This window comes from Cherax quadricarinatus, chromosome 9 (assembly GCF_038502225.1).
Source record: "Cherax quadricarinatus isolate ZL_2023a chromosome 9, ASM3850222v1, whole genome shotgun sequence".
NCBI lineage: Eukaryota > Metazoa > Arthropoda > Malacostraca > Decapoda > Parastacidae > Cherax > Cherax quadricarinatus.
In genome coordinates, this window is record NC_091300.1 from 30,201,706 (window position 1) to 30,219,334 (window position 17,629).

Sequence of the window (17,629 nt, forward strand, 5' to 3'; positions counted from 1 at the left end):
ATGTAAGAGAGGAAGGACAACATGTAAGAGAGAAAGCACAACATGTAAGAGAGAAAGCACAACATGTAAGAGAGGAAGTACAACATGTAAGAGAGGAAGGACAACATGTAAGACAGGAACTACAACATGTAAGAGAGGAAGCACAACATGTAAGAGAGGAAGGACAACATGTAAGAGAGAAAGCACAACATGTAAGAGAAAAAGCACAACATGTAAGAGAGGAAGTACAACATGTAAGAGAGGAAGTACAACATGTAAGACAGGAAGCACATGTAAGAGAGGAAGCACAACATGTAAGAGAGGAAGGACAACATGTAAGAGAGAAAGCACAACATGTAAGAGAGAAAGCACAACATGTAAGAGAGGAAGTACAACATGTAAGAGAGGAAGGACAACATGTAAGAGAGGAAGGACAACATGTAAGAGAGAAAGCACAACATGTAAGAGAGAAAGCACAACATGTAAGAGAGGAAGGACAACATGTAAGAGAGGAAGCACAACATGTAAGAGAGGAAGGACAACATGTAAGAGAGGAAGGACAACATGTAAGAGAGAAAGCACAACATGTAAGAGAGGAAGGACAACATGTAAGAGAGGAAGCACAACATGTAAGAGAGGAAGGACAACATGTAAGAGAGGAAGGACAACATGTAAGAGAGGAAGGACAACATGTAAGAGAGGAAGCACAACATGTAAGAGAGGAAGCACAACATGTAAGAGAGGAAGCACAACATGTAAGAGAGGAAGCACAACATGTAAGAGAGGAAGCACAACATGTAAGAGAGGAAGCACAACATGTAAGAGAGGAAGCACAACATGTAAGAGAGGAAGCACAACATGTAAGAGAGGAAGCACAACATGTAAGAGAGGAAGCACAACATGTAAGAGAGGAAGCACAACATGTAAGAGAGGAAGTACAGCATGTAAGAGAGGAAGCACAACATGTAAGAGAGGAAGCACATGTAAGAGAGGAAGCACAACATGTAAGAGAGGAAGCACAACATGCAAGAGAAGAAGCACAACATATGAGAGTGGAAGCACAACATGTAAGAGAGGAAGCACAACATGTAAGAGAGGAAGCACAACGTGTGAGAGAGGAAGCACAACATGTAAGAGAGGAAGCACAACATGTAAAAGAGGAAGCACAACATGTAAGAGAGGAAGCACAACATGTAAGAGAGGAAGCACAACATGTAAGAGAGGAAGCACAACATGTAAGAGAGGAAGTACAACATGTAAGAGAGGAAGCACAACATGTAAGAGAGGAAGCACAACATGTAAGAGAGGAAGCACAACATGTAAGAGAGGAAGCACAACATGTAAGAGAGGAAGCACAACATGTAAGAGAGGAAGCACAACATGTAAGAGAGGAAGCACAACATGTAAGAGAGGAAGCACAACATGTAAGAGAGGAAGCACAACATGTAAGAGAGGAAGCACAACATGTAAGAGAGGAAGCACAACATGTAAGAGAGGAAGCACAACATGTAAGAGAGGAAGCACAACATGTAAGAGAGGAAGCACAACATGTAAAAGAGGAAGCACAACATGTAAGAGAGGAAGCACAACATGTAAGAGAGGAAGCACAACATATAAGAGAGGAACCACAACATGTGAGAGAGGAAGCACAACATGTAAGAGAGGAAGCACAACATGTAAGAGAGGAAGCACAACATGTAAGAGAGGAAGCACAACATGTAAGAGAGGAAGCACAACATGGAAGAGAGCAAGCACAACATGTACAAACATGTAAGAGAGGAAGCACAACATGTAAGAGAGGAAGCACAACCTGTAAGAGATGAAGCACAACATGTAAGAGAGGAAGCACAACATGTAAGAGAGGAAGCACAACATGTAAGAGAGGAAGCACAACATGTAAGAGAGGAAGCACAACATGTAAGAGAGGAAGCACAACATGTAAGAGAGGAAGCACAACATGTAAGAGAGGAAGCACAACATGTAAGAGAGGAAGCACAACATGTAAGAGAGGAAGCACAACATGTAAGAGAGGAAGCACAACATGTAAGAGAGGAAGCACAACATGTAAGAGAGGATGCACAACATGTAAGAGAGGAAGCACAGCATGTAAGAGAGGAAGCACAACATGTAAGAGAGGAAGCACAACATGTAAGAGAGGAAGGTAAGAGAGGAAGCACAATCTGTAAGAGAGGAAGCACAACATGTAAGAGAGGAAGCACAACATGTAAGAGAGGAAGCACAACATGTAAGAGAGGAAGCACAACATGTAAGAGAGGAAGCACAACATGTAAGAGAGGAAGCACAACATGTAAGAGAGGAAGTAAGAGAGGAAGCACAACATGTAAGAGAGGAAGCACAACATGTAAGAGAAGAAGCACAACATATAAGAGAGGAAGCACAACATGTGAAAGAAGAAGCACAACATGTAAGAGAGGAAGCACAACATGTAAGAGAGGAAGCACAACATGTAAGAGATGAAGCACATGTGAGAGAGGAAGCGCATGTGAGAGAGGAAGCACAACATGTAAGAGAGGAAGTACATGTAAGAGAGGAAGCACAACATGTAAGAGAAGAAGCACAACATATAAGAGAGGAAGCACAACATGTGAAAGAAGAAGCACTACATGTAAGAGAGGAAGCACAACATGTAAGAGAGGAAGCACAACATGTAAGAGAGGAAGCACAACATGTAAGAGAGGAAGCACAACATGTAAGAGAGGAAGCACAACATGTAAGAGAGGAAGCACAACATGTAAGAGAGGAAGCACAACATGTAAGAGAGGAAGCACAACATGTAAGAGAGGAACCACAACATGTAAGAGAGGAAGCACAACATGTAAGAGAGGAAGCACAACATGTAAGAGAGGAAGCACAACATGTAAGAGAGGAAGCACAACATGTAAGAGAGGAAGCACAACATGTAAGAGAGGAAGCACAACATGTAAGAGAGGAAGCACAACATGTAAGAGAGGAAGCACAACATGTAAGAGAGGAAGAGAGGAAGCACAACAACATGTAAGAAAGGAAGCACAACATGTAAGAGAGGAAGCACAACATGTAAGAGAGGAAGCACAACATGTAAGAGAGGAAGTACAACATGTAAGAGAGGAAGCACAACATGTAAGAGAGGAAGCACAACATGTAAGAGAGGAAGCACAACATGTAAGAGAGGAAGTACAACATGTAAGAGAGGAAGCACAACATGTAAGAGAGGAAGCACAACATGTAAGAGAGGAAGCACAACATGTAAGAGAGGAAGCACAACATGTAAGAGAGGAAGCACAACATGTAAGAGAGGAAGCACAACATGTAAGAGAGGAAGCACAACATGTAAGAGAGGAAGCACAACATGTAAGAGAGGAAGCACAACATGTAAGAGAGGAAGCACAACATGTAAGAGAGGAAGCACAACATGTAAGAGAGGAAGCACAACATGTAAGAGAGGAAGCACAACATGTAAGAGAGGAAGCACAACATGTAAGAGAGGAAGCACAACATGTAAGAGAGGAAGCACAACATGTAAGAGAGGAAGCACAACATGTAAGAGAGGAAGCACAACATGTAAGAGAGGAAGCACACAACATGTAAGAGAGGAAGAGAGGAAGCACAACATGTAAGAAAGGAAGCACAACATGTAAGAGAGGAAGCACAACATGTAAGAGAGGAAGCACAACATGTAAGAGAGGAAGCACAACATGTAAGAGAGGAAGTACAACATGTAAGACAGGAAGCACAACATGTAAGAGAGGAAGCACAACATGTAAGAGAGGAAGCACAACATGTAAGAGAGGAAGCACAACATGTAAGAGAGGAAGCACAACATGTAAGAGAGGAAGCACAACATGTAAGAGAGGAAGCACAACATGTAAGAGAGGAAGCACAACATGTAAGAGAGGAAGCACAACATGTAAGAGAGGAAGCACAACATGTAAGAGAGGAAGCACAACATGTAAGAGAGGAAGCACAACATGTAAGAAAGGAAGCACAACATGTAAGAGAGGAAGCACAACATGTAAGAGAGGAAGCACAACATGTAAGAAAGAAAGCACAACATGTAAGAGAGGTAAGAAGGAAGCACAACATGTAAGAGAGGAAGCACAACATGTAAGAGAGGAAGGACAACATGTAAGAGAGAAAGCACAACATGCAAGACAGAAAGCACAACATGTAAGAGAGGAAGTACAACATGTAAGACAGGAAGCACAACATGTAAGAGAGGAAGCACAACATGTAAGAGAGGAAAGACAACATGTAAGAGAGGAAGCACAACATGCAAGAGAGGAAGCATAACATGTAAGAGAGGACAACATGTAAGAGAGGAAGTACAACATGTAAGAGAGGAAGGACAACATGTAAGAGAGGAAGGACAACATGTAAGAGAGAAAGCACAACATGTAAGAGAGAAAGCACAACATGTAAGAGAGGAAGCACAACATGTAAGAGAGGAAGCACAACATGTAAGAGAGGAAGGACAACATGTAAGAGAGGAAGGACAACATGTAAGAGAGGAAGCACAACATGTAAGAGAGGAAGGACAACATGTAAGAGAGGAAGCACAACATGTAAGAGAGGAAGGACAACATGTAAGAGAGGAAGGACAACATGTAAGAGAGGAAGGACAACATGTAAGAGAGGAAGCACAACATGTAAGAGAGGAAGCACAACATGTAAGAGAGGAAGTACAACATGTAAGAGAGGAAGCACAACATGTAAGAGAGGAAGGTAAGAGAGGAAGTACAACATGTAAGAGAGGAAGCACAACATGTAAGAGAGGAAGGACAACATGTAAGAGAGGAAGCACAGCATGTAAGAGAGGAAGTACAACATGTAAGAGAGTAAGCACAGCATGTAAGAGAGGAAGTACAACATGTAAGAGAGGAACCACAACGTGTAAGAGAGGAAGCACAAAATGTAAGAGAGTAAGCACAGCATGTAAGAGAGAGAGGAACCACAACATGTAAGAGAGGAAGCACAACATGTAAGAGAGGAAGCACAACATGTAAGAGAGGAAGCACAACATGTAAGAGAGGAAGCACAACATGTAAGAGAGGAAGCACAACATGTAAGATAGGAAGCACAACATGTAAGAGAGGAAGCACAACATGTAAGAGAGGAAGCACAACATGTAAGAGAGGAAGCACAACATGTAAGAGAGGAAGCACAACATGTAAGAGAGGAAGCACAACATGTAAGAGAGGAAGCACAACATGTAAGAGAGGAAGCACAATATGTAAGAGAGGAAGCACAGTAAGAGAGGAAGCACAAAATGTAAGAGAGGAAGCACAGCATGTAAGAGAGGAAGCACAACATGTAAGAGAGGAAGCACAACATGTAAGAGAGGAAGCACAACATGTAAGAGAGGAAGCACAAAATGTAAGAGAGGAAGCACAAAATGTAAGAGAGGAAGCACAACATGTAAGAGAGGCAGTACAGCATGTAAGAGAGGAACCACAACATGTAAGACAGGAAGCACAACATGTAAGAGAGGAAGCACAACATGTAAGAGAGGAAGTACAGCATGTAAGAGAGGAAGAACAACATGTAAGAGAGGAAGCACAACATGTAAGATAGGAAGCACAACATGTAAGAGAGGAAGCACAACATGTAAGAGAGGAAGTACAGCATGTAAGAGAGGAAGCAACATGTAAGAGAGGAAGCACAACATGTAAGAGAGGAAGGACAACATGGAAGGAAGCACAACATGTAAGAGAGGAAGCACAACATGTAAGAGAGGAAGTACAGCATGTAAGAGAGGAAGCACACATGTAAGAGAGGAAGCAAATGTAAGAGAGGAAGCACAACATGTAAGAAAGGAAGCACAACATGTAAGAGTGGAACCACAACATGGGAGAGAGGAAGCACAACATGTAAGAGAGGAAACACAACATGTAAGAGAGGAAGCACAACATGTAATAGATGAAGCACAACATGTAAGAGAGGAAGCACAACATGTAAGAGAGGAAGCACAACATGTAAGAGAGGAAGCACAACATGTAAGAGAGGAAGCACAACATGTAAGAGAGGAAGCACAACATGTAAGAGAGGAAGCACAGCATGTAAGAGAGGAAGCACAACATGTAAGAGAGGAAGCACAACATGTAAGAGAGGAAGTACAGCATGTAGGAGAGGAAGCACAACATGTAAGAGAGGAAGCACAACATGTAAGAGAGGAAGCACAACATGTAAGAGAGGAAGCACAACATGTAAGAGAGGAAGCACAATATGTAAGAGAGGAAGCACATGTAAGAGAGGAAGCACAACATGTAAGAGAGGAAGCACAACATGTAAGAGAGGAAGCACAACATGTAAGAGAGGAAGCACAACATGTAAGAGAGGAAGCACAATATGTAAGAGAGGAAGCACATGTAAGAGAGGAAGCACAACATGTAAGAGAGGAAGCATAACATGTAAGAGAGGAAGGACAACATGTAAGATAGGAAGCACAACATGTAAGAGAGGAAGCACAACATGTAAGAGAGGAAGTACAGCATGTAAGAGAGGAAGCACAACATGTAAGAGAGGAAGCACAACATGTAAGAGAGGAAGCACAACATGTAAGAGAGGAAGCACAACATGTAAGAGAGGAAGCACAACATGTAAGAGAGGAAGCACAACATGTAAGAGAGGAAGCACAACATGTAAGAGAGGAAGCACAACATGTAAGAGAGGAAGCACAACATGTAAGAGAGGAACCACAACATGTAAGAGAGGAAGCACAATATGTAAGAGAGGAAGCACAGAATGTAAGAGAGGAAGCACATGTAAGAGAGGAAGCACAATATGTAAGAGAGGAAGCACAACATGTAAGAGAGGAAGCACAACATGTAAGAGAGGAAGCACAATATGTAAAAGAGGAAGCACATGTAAGAGAGGAAGCACAACATGTAAGAGAGGAAGCACAACATGTAAGAGAGGAAGCACAACATGTAAGAGAGGAAGCACAACATGTAAGAGAGGACGCACAACATGTAAGAGAGGAAGCACAACATGTAAGAGAGGAAGCACAACATGTAAGAGAGGAAGCACAACATGTAAGAGAGGAAGCACAACATGTAAGAGAGGAAGCACAACATGTAAGAGAGGAAGCACAACATGTAAGAGATGAACCACAACATGTAAGAGAGGAAGCACAACATGTAAGAGAGGAAGTACATGTAAGAGAGGAAGCACAACATGTAAGAGAGGAAGCATAACATGTAAGAGAGGAAGCACAACATGTAAGAGAGGAAGTACAACATGTAAGAGTGGAAGTACAACATGTAAGAGAAGAAGGACAACATGTAAGAGAGAAAGCACAACATGTAAGAGAGAAAGCACAACATGTAAGAGAGGAAGTACAACATGTAAGAGAGGAAGGACAACATGTAAGAGAGGAAGCACAACATGTAAGAGAGGAAGCACAACATGTAAGAGAGGAAGGACAACATGTAAGAGAGAAAGCACAACATGTAAGAGAGAAAGCACAACATGTAAGAGAGGAAGTACAACATGTAAGAGAGGAAGTACAACATGTAAGACAGGAAGCACATGTAAGAGAGGAAGCACAACATGTAAGAGAGGAAGGACAACATGTAAGAGAGAAAGCACAACATGTAAGAGAGAAAGCACAACATGTAAGAGAGGAAGTACAACATGTAAGAGAGGAAGGACAACATGTAAGAGAGGAAGGACAACATGTAAGAGAGAAAGCACAACATGTAAGAGAGAAAGCACAACATGTAAGAGAGGAAGGACAACATGTAAGAGAGGAAGCACAACATGTAAGAGAGGAAGGACAACATGTAAGAGAGGAAGGACAACATGTAAGAGAGGAAGCACAACATGTAAGAGAGGAAGGACAACATGTAAGAGAGGAAGCACAACATGTAAGAGAGGAAGGACAACATGTAAGAGAGGAAGGACAACATGTAAGAGAGGAAGGACAACATGTAAGAGAGGAAGCACAACATGTAAGAGAGGAAGCACAATATGTAAGAGAGGAAGCACAGCATGTAAGAGAGGAAGCACAGCATGTAAGAGAGGAAGCACAACATGTAAGAGAGGAAGCACAACATGTAAGAGAGGAACCACAACATGTAAGACAGGAAGCACAAAATGTAAAAGAGGAAGGACAACATGTAAGACAGGAAGCACAACATGTACGAGAGGAAGCACAACATGTAAGAGAGGAAGTACAGCATGTAAGAGAGGAAGCACAACATGTAAGAGAGGAACCACAACGTGTAACAGGGGAAGCACAACATGTAAGAGAGGAAGTACAGCATGTAAGAGAGGAAGAACAACATGTAAGAGTGGAACCACAACATGTAAGACAGGAAGCACAACATGTAAGAGAGGAAGCACAACGTGTAAGAGAGGAAGCACAGCATGTAAGAGAGGAAGCACAACATGTAAGAGAGGAAGCACAACATGTAAGACAGGAAGCACAACATGTAAGAGAGGAAGCACAACATGTAAGAGAGGAAGCACAACATGTAAGAGTGGAATCACAACATGTAAGACAGGAAGCACAACATGTAAGAGAGGAAGCACAACATGTAAGAGAGGAAGCACAACGTGTAAGATAGGAAGCACAACATGTAAGAGAGGAAGCACAACATGTAAGAGAGGAAGCACAACATGTAAGAGAGGAACCACAACATGTAAGAGAGGAAGCATAACATGTAAGAGAGGAAGGACAACATGTGAGACAGGAAGCACAACATGTAAGAGAGGAAGCACAACATGTAAGAGAGGAAGTACAGCATGTAAGAGAGGAAACACAGCATGTAAGAGAGGAAGCACAACATGTAAGAGAGGAACCACAATATGTAAGAAGGGAAGGACAACATGTAAGAGAGGAAGCACAACATGTAAGAGAGGAAGCACAACATGTAAGAGAGGAAGCACAACATGTAAGAGAGGAAGCACAAAATGTAAGAGAGGAAGCACAACATGTAAGAGAGGAAGCACAACATGTAAGAGAGGAAGCACAACATGTAAGAGAGGAAGCACAACATGTAAGACAGGAAGCACAAAATGTAAGAGAGGAAGGACAACATGTAAGACAGGAAGCACAACATATAAGAGAGGAAGCACAACATGAAAGAGAGGAAGTACAGCATGTAAGAGAGGATGCACAACATGTAAGAGAGGGACCACAACATGTAAGAGAGGAAGCACAACTTGTAAGAGAGGAAGTACAGCATGTAAGAGAGGAAGCACAACATGTAAGAGTGGAAACACAACATGTAAGACAGGAAGCACAACATGTAAGAGAGGAAGCACAACATGTAAGAGAGGAACCACAACGTGCAAGATAGGAAGCACAAAATGTAAGAGAGGAAGCACAAAATGTAAGAGAGGAAGCACAACATGTAAGAGAGGAACCACAACATGTAAGAGAGGAAGCATAACATGTAAGAGAGGAAGGACAACATGTAAGATAGGAAGCACAACATGTAAGAGAGGAAGCACAACATGTAAGAGAGGAAGTACAGCATGTAAGAGAGGAAACACAGCATGTAAGAGAGGAAGCACAACATGTAAGAGAGGAAGCACAACATGTAAGAGAGGAAGCACAACATGTAAGAGAGGAAGTACAGCATGTAAGAGAGGAAGCACAACATGTAAGAGAGGAAGCACAACATGTAAGAGAGGAAGCACAACATGTAAGAGAGGAAGCACAACATGTAAGAGAGGAAGCACAATATGTAAGAGAGGAAGCACATGTAAGAGAGGAAGCACAACATGTAAGAGAGGAAGCACAACATGTAAGAGAGGAAGCACAACATGTAAGAGAGGAAGCACAACATGTAAGAGAGGAAGCACAACATGTAAGAGAGGAAGCACAACATGTAAGAGAGGAAGCACAACATGTAAGAGAGGAAGCACAACATGTAAGAGAGGAAGCACAAAATGTAAGAGAGGAAGCACAACATGCAAGAGAAGAAGCACAACATGTAAGAGAGGAAGCACAACATGTAAGAGAGGAAGCACATGTAAGAGAGGAAGCACAACATGTAAGAGAGGAAGCACAATATGTAAGAGAGGAAGCACAACATGTAAGAGAGGAAGCACAACATGTAAGAGAGGAAGCACAACATGTAAGAGAGGAAGCACAACATGTAAGAGAGGAAGCACAACATGTAAGAGAGGAAGCACAACATGTAAGAGAGGAAGCACAACATGTAAGAGAGGAAGCACAACATGTAAGAGAGGAAGTACAACATGTAAGAGAGGAAGTACAACATGTAAGAGAGGAAGCACAACATGTAAGAGAGGAAGCACAACATGTAAGAGAGGAAGCACAACATGTAAGAGAGGAAGCACATGTAAGAGAGGAAGCACAACATGTAAGAGAGGGAGCACAACATGTAAGTAAGAGTAAGAGAGGAAGCACAACATGTAAGAGAGGAAGCACAACATGTAAGAGAGGAAGCACAACATGTAAGAGAGGAAGCACAACATGTAAAAGATGAAGCACAACATGTAAGAGATGAAGCACAACATGTAAGAGAGGAAGCACAACATGTAAGAGAGGAAGCACAACATGTAAGAGAGGAAGCAACATGTAAGAGAGGAAGTACAACATGTAAGAGAGGAAGGACAACATGTAAGAGAGGAAGGACAACATGTAAGAGAGGAAGGACAACATGTAAGAGAGAAAGCACAACATGTAAGAGAAAAAGCACAACATGTAAGAGAGGAAGTACAACATGTAAGAGAGGAAGTACAACATGTAAGACAGGAAGCACATGTAAGAGAGGAAGCACAACATGTAAGAGAGGAAGCACAACATGTAAGAGAGGAAGCACAACATGTAAGAGAGGAAGCACAACATGTAAGAGAGGAAGCACAACATGTAAGAGAGGAAGCACAACATGTAAGAGAGGAACCACAACATGTAAGAGAGGAAGCACATGTAAGAGAGGAAACACAACATGTAAGAGAGGAAGCACAGCATGTAAGAGAGGAAGCACAAAATGTAAGAGAGGAAGCACAACATGTAAGAGAAGAAGCACAACATGTAAGAGAGGAAGCACAACATGTAAGAGAGGAAGCAAATGTAAGAGAGGAAGCACAACATGTAAGAGAGGAAGCACAACATGTAAGAGTGGAACCACAACATGGGAGAGAGGAAGCACAACATGTAAGAGAGGAAACACAACATGTAAGAGAGGAAGCACATGTGAGAGAGGAAGCACAACATGTAAGAGAGGAAGCACAGCATTTAAGAGAGGAAGCACAACATGTAAGAGAGGAAGCACAACATGTAAGAGAGGAAGCACAACATTTAAGAGAGGAAGCACAACATGTAAGAGAGGAAGAGAGGACAACATGTAAGAGAGGAAGCACAACATGTAAGAGAGGAAGCACAACATGTAAGAGAGGAAGCACAACATGTAAGAGAGGAAGCACAACATGGAAGAGAGGAAGCACAACATGTAAGAGAGGAAGCACAACATGTAAGAGAGGAAGCACAACATGTAAGAGAGGAAGAGAGGAAGCACAACATGTAAGAGAGGAAGCATGTAAGAGAGGAAGCACAACATGTAAGAGAGGAAGCACAACATGTAAGAGAGGAAGCACAACATGTAAGAGAGGAAGCACAACATGTAAGAGAGGAAGCACAACATGTAAGAGAGGAACCACAACATGTAAGTGAGGAAGCACAACATGTAAGAGAGGAAGCACAACATGCATGAGCGGAAGCACAACATGTAAGAGAGGAAGCACAACATGTAAGAGTGGAACCACAACATGGGAGAGAGGAAGCACAACATGTAAGAGAGGAAACACAACATGTAAGAGAGGAAGCACATGTGAGAGAGGAAGCACAACATGTAAGAGAGGAAGCACAACATGTAAGAAGGAAGCACAACATGTAAGAGAGGAAGCACAACATGTTAGAGAGGAAGCACAACATGTAAGAGAGGAAGAGACGAAGCACAACATGTAAGAAATGAAGCACAACATGTAAGAGAGGAAGCACAACATGCAAGAGAGGAACCACAACATGTAAGAGAGGAAGCACAACATGTAAGAGAGGAAGCACAACATGTAAGAGAGGAAGCACAACATGTAAGAGAGGAAGCACAACATGTAAGAGAGGAAGCACAACAGGAAAGAGAGGAAGCAAATGTAAGAGAGGAAGCACAACATGTAAGAGAGGAAGCACAACATGTAAGAGAGGAAGCACAATATGTAAGAGAGGAAGCACATGTAAGAGAGGAAGCACATGTAAGAGAGGAAGCACAACTTGTAAGAGAGGAAGCACAGCATGTAAGAGAGGAAACACAACATGTAAGAGAGGAAGCACAACATGTAAGAGAGGAAGCACAAAATGTAAGAGAGGAAGCACATGTAAGAGAGGAAGTAAGACAAACATGTAAGAGAGGAAGCACAACATGTAAGAGAGGAAGCACAACATGTAAGAGAGGAAGGTAAGACAGGAAGCACAACATGTAAGAGAGGAAGCACAACATGTAAGAGAGGAAGCACAACATGTAAGAGATGAAGCACAACATGTAAGAGAGGATGCACAACATGTAAGAGAGGAAGCACAACATGTAAGAGAGGAAGCACAACATGTAAGAGAGGAAGCACAACATGTGTAAGAGAGGAAGTAAGAGAGGAAGCACACACAACATGTAAGAGAGGAAGAGAGGAAGCACAACATGTAAGAGAGGAAGCACAACATGTAAGAGAGGAAGCATGTAAGAGAGGAAGCACAACATGTAAGAGACAACATGTAAGAGAGGAAGCACAACATGTAAGAGAGGAAGCACAACATGTAAGAGAGGAAGCACAACATGTAAGAGAGGAAGCACAACATTTAAGAGAAGAAGCACAACATGTAAGAGAGGAAGCACAACATGTAAGAGAGGAAGCACATGTACAACATGTGTAAGAGAGGAAGGAAGCACAACATGTAAGAGAGGAAGCACAACATGTAAGAGAGGAAGCACAACATGCAAGAGAGGAAGCACAACATGTAAGAGAGGAAGCACAACATGTAAGAGAGGAAGCACAACATGTAAGAGAGGAAGCACAACATGTAAGAGAGGAAGCACAACATGTAAGAGAGGAAGCACAACATGTAAGAGAGGAAGCACAACATGTAAGAGAGGAAGCACAACATGTAAGAGAGGAAGCACAACGTGTGAGAGAGGAAGCACAACATGTAAGAGAGGAAGCACAACATGTAAAAGAGGAAGCACAACATGTAAGAGAGGAAGCACACCATGTAAGAGAGGAAGCACAACATGTAAGAGAGGAAGCACAACATGTAAGACAGGAAGCAATATATGTAAGAGAGGAAGCACAACATGTGAGAGAGGAAGCACAACATGTAAGAGAGGAAGCACAACATGTAAGAGAGGACGCACAACATGTAAGAGAGGACGCACAACATGTAAGAGAGGAAGCACAACGGGTAAGAGAGGAACCACAACATGTAAGAGAGGAAAGAGGAAGCACATGTAAGAGAGGAAGCACAACATGTAAGAGAGGAAGCACAACATGTAAGAGAGGAAGCACAACATGTAAGAGAGGAAGCACAACATGTAAGAGAGGAAGCACAACATGTAAGAGAGGAAGCACAACATGTAAGAGAGGAAGCACAACATGTAAGAGAGGAAACACAACATGTAATGGAGGAACCACAACATGTAAGAGAGGAAGCACAACATGTAAGAGCGGAAGCACAACATGTAAGAGAGGAAGCACAACATGTAAGAGAGGGACCACAACATGTAAGAGAGGAAGTACAACATGTAAGAGAGGATGCACAACATGTAAGAGAGGGACCACAACATGTAAGAGAGGAAGCACAACATGTAAGAGAGGAAGCACAACATGTAAGAGCGGAAGCACAACATGTAAGAGAGGAAGCACAACATGTAAGAGAGGAACCATAACATGTAAGAGAGGAACCACAACATGTACGAGAGGAGGCACAACATGTAAGAGAGGAAGCACAACATGTAAGAGAGGAAGCACAAAAATCAAGAGAGGAAGCACAACATGTAAGAAAGGAAGCACAACATGCAAGAGAGGAAGCACAACATGTAAGAGAGGAAGCACAACATGTAAGAGAGGAAGCACAGCATGTAAGAGAGGAACCACAACATGTAAGACAGGAAGCACAACATGTAAGAGAGGAAGCACAACATGTAAGAGAGGAAGCACAACATGTAAGAGAGGAAGCACAACATGTAAGAGAGGAAGCACAACATGTAAGAGAGGAAGCACAACATGTAAGAGAGGAAGCACAACATGTAAGAGAGGAAGCACAGCATGCAAGAGAGGAAGCACAACATGTAAGAGAGGAAGCACAACATGTAAGAGAGGAAGCACAACATGTAAGAGAGGAAGCACAACATGTAAGAGAGGAAGCACAATATGTAAGAGAGGAAGCACAACATGTAAGAGAGGAAGCAGAACAATAAAGAGAGGAAGGACAACATGTAAGAGAGGAAGCACAACATGTAAGAGAGGAAGCACAACATGTAAGAGAGGAAGCACAACATGTAAGAGAGGAAGCACAACATGTAAGAGAGGAAGCACAACATGTAAGAGAGGAAGCACAACATGTAAGAGAGGAAGCACAACATGTAAGAGAGGAAGCACAACATGTAAGTAAAGAGAGGAAGCACAACACAACATGTAAGAGAGGAAGCAAACATGTAGAGGGAGCACAACATGTAAGAGAGGAAGCACAACATGTAAGAGAGGAAGCACAAGATGTAAGAAAGGAAGCACAACATGTAAGAGAGGAAGCACAACATGTAAGAGAGAAGGAAGAGAGGAAGCACAACATGTAAGAGAGGAAGCACAACATGTAAGAGAGGAAGCACAACATGTAAGAAGCACAACATGAGAGGAAGCACAACATGTAAGAGAGGAAGCACAACATGAAAGAGAGGAAGTAAGAGAGGAAGCACAACATGTAAGAGAGGAAGCACAACATGAGAGGAAGCACAACATGTAAGAGAGGAAGCACAACATGTAAGAGAGGAAGCACAACATGTAAGAGAGGAAGCACAACATGTAAGAGAGGAAGCACAACATGTAAGAGAGGAAGCACAACATGTAAGAGAGGAAGCACAACATGTAAGAGAGGAAGCACAACATGTGAGAGAGGAAGCACAACATGTAAGAGAGGAAGCACAACATGTAAGAGAGGAAGCACAACATGCAAGAGAGGAAGCACAACATGTAAGAGAGGAAGCACAACATGTAAGAGAGGAACCACAACATGTGAGTGAGGAAGCACAACATGTAAGAGAGGAAGCACAACATGTAAGAGAGGAAGCACAACATGCACGAGAGGAAGCACAACATGTAAGAGAGGAAGCACAACATGTAAGAGAGGAAGCACAACATGTAAGAGAGGAAGCACAACATGCAAGAGAGGAAGCACATGTAAGAGAGGAAGCGCAACATGTAAGAGAGGAAGCACAACATGTAAGAGAGGAAGCACAACATGTAAGAGAGGAAGCACAACATGTAAGAGAGGAAGCACAACATGTAAGAGAGGAAGCACAGCATGTAAGAGAGGAAGCACAACATGTAAGAGAGGAAGCACAACATGCAAGAGAGAAACCAAAACATGCAAGAGAGGAACCACAACATGTACGAGAGGAAGCACAAAATGCGAGAGAATAAGCACAACATGTAAGAGAGGAAGCACAACATGCAAGAGAGGAACCACAACATGTAAGAGAGGAACCACGACATGTAAGGGAGGAAGCAAAACATGTAAGAGAGTAACCACAACATGTAAGAGAGGAACCATATCATGTAAGAGAAGAACCACAACATGTAAGAGAGGAACCACAACATGTAAGAGAGGAAGCACAACATGTAAGAGAGGAAGCACAACATGTAAGAGAGGAAGCACAACATGTAAGAGAGGAACCACAACATGTAAGAGAGGAAGCACAACATGTAAGAGAGGAAGCACAACATGCAAGAGAGGAACCACAACATGTAAGAGAGGAAGCACAACATGTAAGAGAGGAAGCACAACATGTAAGAGAGGAAGCACAACATGTAAGAGAGGAAGCACAACATGTAAGAGAGGAAGCACAACATGTAAGAGAGGAAGCACAACATGTAAGAGAGGAAGCACAACATGTAAGAGAGGAAGCACAACATGTAAGAGAGGAACCACAACATGTAAGAGAGGAAGCACAACATGTAAGAGAGGAAGCACAACATGCAAGAGAGGAACCACAACATGTAAGAGAGGAAGCACAACATGTAAGAGAGGAAGCACAACATGTAAGAGAGGAACCACAATATGTAAGAAAAGAACTACAACATGTAAGAGTGGTAGCACAACATGCAACATAGGAAGCACAACATGTTAGACAGGAAGCACAACATGTTAGAGAGGAAGCACATGTGAGAGAGGAAGCACAACATGTAAGAGAGGAAGCACAACAAGTAAGAGAGGAAGCACAGCATTTAAGAGAGGAAGCACAACATGTAAGAGAGGAAGCACATGTGGGAGAGGAAGCAGAACATGTAAGAGAGGAAGAACATGTGAGAGAGGAAGCACAACATGTAAGAGAGGAAGCACAACACGTAAGAGAATAAGCACATGTGAGAGAGGAAGCACAACATGTAAGAGAGGAAGCACATGTGAGAGAGGAAGCACAACGTGTAAGAGATGAAGCACATGTGAGAGAGGAAGCGCATGTGAGAGAGGAAGCACAACATGTAAGAGAGGAAGCACATGTGAGAGAGGAAGCACAACATGTAAGAGAGGAAGCACATGTGAGAGAGGAAGCACAACATGTAAGAGAGGAAGCACATGTAAGAGAGGAAGCACAACATGTAAGAGGGGAAGCACAACATATAAGAGAGGAAGCACAACATGTGAAAGAGGAAGCACAACATGTAAGAGAGGAAGCACAACATGTAAGAGAGGAAGCACAATATGTAAGAGAGGAAGCACAACATGTAAGAGTGGAAGCACAACATGTAACATAGGAAGCACATGTAAGAGAGGAAGCAAAACATGCAAGAGAGGAAGCAAAACATAGGAAGCACAACATGTAAGAGAATAAGCACAATATGTAAGAGAGGAAGCACATGTAAGAGAGGAAGCAAAACATGTAAGAGAGGAAGCACAACATGTAAGAGAGGAAGCACAACATGTAAGAGAGGAAGCACAACATGTAACATAGGAAGCACAACATGTAAGAGAGGAAGCACATGTAAGAGAGGAAGCAGCACATGTAAGAGAGGAAGCACAACATGTAACATAGGAAGCACAACACGTAACATAGGAAGCACAACATGTAAGAGAGGAAGCACATGTGAGAGAGGAAGCACAACATGTAACAGAGGAAGGACATATGAGAGAGGAAGCACATGTGGGAGAGGAAGCACATGTGAGAGTGGAAACACAACATGTAAGAGAGGAAGCACATGTGAGAAAGGAAGCACATTTGAGAGAGGAAGCACATGTGAGAGAGGAAACACATGTTCGAGACGAAGCACATGTGAGAGAGGAAGCACATGTGAGAGAGGAAGCACATGTGAGAGAGGAAGCACATGTGAGAGAGGAAGCACATGTGAGAGAGGAAGCACATGTGAGAGAGGAAGCACATGTGAAGAGAAGCACATGAGAGGGAAGCATGTGAGAGAGGAAGCA

General features: G+C 42.6%; 1 protein-coding gene across 2 annotated transcripts in view; it reads right to left on the minus strand.

Moving 5' to 3' along the window:
- LOC128686085 (perlucin) overlaps nucleotides 1–17,629 on the minus strand; it is a 39,355-nt gene that overhangs the window by 18,519 nt on the left and 3,207 nt on the right. The window lies entirely within an intron of this gene.